We start from the raw sequence: 4,197 nt of genomic DNA on the forward strand, positions 1-4,197 counted from the left end.
CTCTTCCCAAACCCATCCCTCCCAAGCATTAACCCCGACAGGAACACCCCTTCGAACATAATGGGGGCTCTTCCCAAACCCATCCCTCCCAAGCATTAACCCCGACAGGAACACCCCTTCGAACATAATGGGGGCTCTTCCCAAACCCATCCCTCCCAAGCATTAACCCCGACAGGACACCCCTTCGAACATAATGGGGGCTCTTCCCAAACCCATCCCTCCCAAGCATTAACCCCGACAGGAACACCCCTTCGAACATAATGGGGGCTCTTCCCAAACCCATCCCTCCCAAGCATTAACCCCGACAGGGACACCCCTTCGAACATAATGGGGGCTCTTCCCAAACCCATCCCTCCCAAGCATTAACCCCGACAGGAACACCCCTTCGAACATAATGGGGGCTCTTCCCAAACCCATCCCTCCCAAGCATTAACCCCGACAGGAACACCCCTTCAAACATAATGGGGGCTCTTCCCAAACCCATCCCTCCCAAGCATTAACCCCGACAGGAACACCCCTTCGAACATAATGGGGGCTCTTCCCAAACCCATCCCTCCCAAGCATTAACCCCGACAGGAACACCCTTCGAACATAATGGGGGCTCTTCCCAAACCCATCCCTCCCAAGCATTAACCCCGACAGGGACACCCCTTCGAACATAATGGGGGCTCTTCCCAAACCCATCCCTCCCAAGCATTAACCCCGACAGGAACACCCCTTCGAACATAATGGGGGGGCTCTTCCCAAACCCATCCCTCCCAAGCATTAACCCCGACAGGAAAACCCCTTCGAACATAATGGGGGGCTCTTCCCAAACCCATCCCTCCCAAGCATTAACCCCGACAGGAACACCCCTTCGAACATAATGGGGGGGCTCTTCCCAAACCCATCCCTCCCAAGCATTAACCCCGACAGGGACACCCCTTCGAACATAATGGGGGGCTCTTCCCAAACCCATCCCTCCCAAGCATTAACCCTGACAGGGACACCCCTTCGAACATAATGGGGGGCTCTTCCCAAACCCATCCCTCCCAAGCATTAACCCTGACAGGGACACCCCTTCGAACATAATGGGGGGGCTCTTCCCAAACCCATCCCTCCCAAGCATTAACCCCGACAGGAACACCCCTTCGAACATAATGGGGGGCTCTTCCCAAACCCATCCCTCCCAAGCATTAACCCCGACAGGACACCCCTTCGAACATAATGGGGGCTCTTCCCAAACCCATCCCTCCCAAGCATTAACCCCGACAGGGACACCCCTTCGAACATAATGGGGGCTCTTCCCAAACCCATCCCTCCCAAGCATTAACCCCGACAGGAAAACCCCTTCGAACATAATGGGGGCTCTTCCCAAACCCATCCCTCCCAAGCATTAACCCCGACAGGAACACCCTTCGAACATAATGGGGGCTCTTCCCAAACCCATCCCTCCCAAGCATTAACCCCGACAGGGACACCCCTTCGAACATAATGGGGGCTCTTCCCAAACCCATCCCTCCCAAGCATTAACCCCGACAGGAACACCCCTTCGAACATAATGGGGGCTCTTCCCAAACCCATCCCTCCCAAGCATTAACCCCGACAGGAAAACCCCTTCGAACATAATGGGGGCTCTTCCCAAACCCATCCCTCCCAAGCATTAACCCCGACAGGAACACCCCTTCGAACATAATGGGGGCTCTTCCCAAACCCATCCCTCCCAAGCATTAACCCCGACAGGACACCCCTTGAACATAATGGGGGCTCTTCCCAAACCCATCCCTCCCAAGCATTAACCCTGACAGGGACACCCCTTCGAACATAATGGGGGCTCTTCCCAAACCCATCCCTCCCAAGCATTAACCCTGACAGGGACACCCCTTCGAACATAATGGGGGGGCTCTTCCCAAACCCATCCCTCCCAAGCATTAACCCCGACAGGAACACCCCTTCGAACATAATGGGGGCTCTTCCCAAACCCATCCCTCCCAAGCATTAACCCCGACAGGGACACCCCTTCGAACATAATGGGGGGCTCTTCCCAAACCCATCCCTCCCAAGCATTAACCCCGACAGGAACACCCCTTCGAACATAATGGGGGGGCTCTTCCCAAACCCATCCCTCCCAAGCATTAACCCCGACAGGAACACCCCTTCGAACATAATGGGGGCTCTTCCCAAACCCATCCCTCCCAAGCATTAACCCCGACAGGAACACCCCTTCGAACATAATGGGGGCTCTTCCCAAACCCATCCCTCCCAAGCATTAACCCCGACAGGGACACCCTTCGAACATAATGGGGGCTCTTCCCAAACCCATCCCTCCCAAGCATTAACCCCGACAGGAACACCCCTTCGAACATAATGGGGGCTCTTCCCAAACCCATCCCTCCCAAGCATTAACCCCGACAGGAAAACCCCTTCGAACATAATGGGGGCTCTTCCCAAACCCATCCCTCCCAAGCATTAACCCCGACAGGAACACCCCTTCGAACATAATGGGGGCTCTTCCCAAACCCATCCCTCCCAAGCATTAACCCCACAGGGACACCCCTTCGAACATAATGGGGGCTCTTCCCAAACCCATCCCTCCCAAGCATTAACCCTGACAGGGACACCCTTCGAACATAATGGGGGCTCTTCCCAAACCCATCCCTCCCAAGCATTAACCCTGACAGGGACACCCCTTCGAACATAATGGGGGCTCTTCCCAAACCCATCCCTCCCAAGCATTAACCCCGACAGGAACACCCTTCGAACATAATGGGGGCTCTTCCCAAACCCATCCCTCCCAAGCATTAACCCCGACAGGAACACCCCTTCGAACATAATGGGGGCTCTTCCCAAACCCATCCCTCCCAAGCATTAACCCCGACAGGAACACCCCTTCGAACATAATGGGGGCTCTTCCCAAACCCATCCCTCCCAAGCATTAACCCCGACAGGAACACCCCTTCGAACATAATGGGGGCTCTTCCCAAACCCATCCCTCCCAAGCATTAACCCCGACAGGGACACCCTTCGAACATAATGGGGGCTCTTCCCAAACCCATCCCTCCCAAGCATTAACCCCGACAGGAACACCCCTTCGAACATAATGGGGGCTCTTCCCAAACCCATCCCTCCCAAGCATTAACCCCGACAGGAAACCCCTTCGAACATAATGGGGGCTCTTCCCAAACCCATCCCTCCCAAGCATTAACCCCGACAGGAAACCCTTCGAACATAATGGGGGGCTCTTCCCAAACCCATCCCTCCCAAGCATTAACCCCGACAGGGACACCCTTCGAACATAATGGGGGGCTCTTCCCAAACCCATCCCTCCCAAGCATTAACCCTTCGAACATAAGGGACACCCCTTCGAACATAATGGGGGCTCTTCCCAAACCCATCCCTCCCAAGCATTAACCCTGACAGGGACACCCCTTCGAACATAATGGGGGGGCTCTTCCCAAACCCATCCCTCCCAAGCATTAACCCCGACAGGAACACCCCTTCGAACATAATGGGGGGGCTCTTCCCAAACCCATCCCTACCAAGCATTAACCCCGACAGGAACACCCCTTCTAACATAATGGGGGGGCTCTTCCCAAACCCATCCCTCCCAAGCATTAACCCCGACAGGGACACCCCTTCGAACATAATGGGGGGCTCTTCCCAAACCCATCCCTCCCAAGCATTAACCCTGACAGGGACACCCCTTCGAACATAATGGGGGGGCTCTTCCCAAACCCATCCCTCCCAAGCATTAACCCCGACAGGGACACCCCTTCGAACATAATGGGGGGGCTCTTCCCAAACCCATCCCTCCCAAGCATTAACCCCGACAGGGACACCCCTTCGAACATAATGGGGGGGCTCTTCCCAAACCCATCCCTCCCAAGCATTAACCCCGACAGGAACACCCCTTCGAACATAATGGGGGCTCTTCCCAAACCCATCCCTCCCAAGCATTAACCCCGACAGGGACACCCCTTCGAACATAATGGGGGCTCTTCCCAAACCCATCCCTCCCAAGCATTAACCCCGACAGGAACACCCTTCGATCATAATGGGGGCTCTTCCCAAACCCATCCCTCCCAAGCATTAACCCCGACAGGGACACCTTCGAACATAATGGGGGCTCTTCCCAAACCCATCCCTCCCAAGCATTAACCCCGACAGGAACACCCTTCGAACATAATGGGGGCTCTTCCCAAACCCATCCCTCCCAAG

Source organism: Oncorhynchus keta, unplaced genomic scaffold (genome assembly GCF_023373465.1).
Source record: "Oncorhynchus keta strain PuntledgeMale-10-30-2019 unplaced genomic scaffold, Oket_V2 Un_contig_4492_pilon_pilon, whole genome shotgun sequence".
NCBI classification, from domain to species: Eukaryota; Metazoa; Chordata; class Actinopteri; order Salmoniformes; family Salmonidae; genus Oncorhynchus; species Oncorhynchus keta.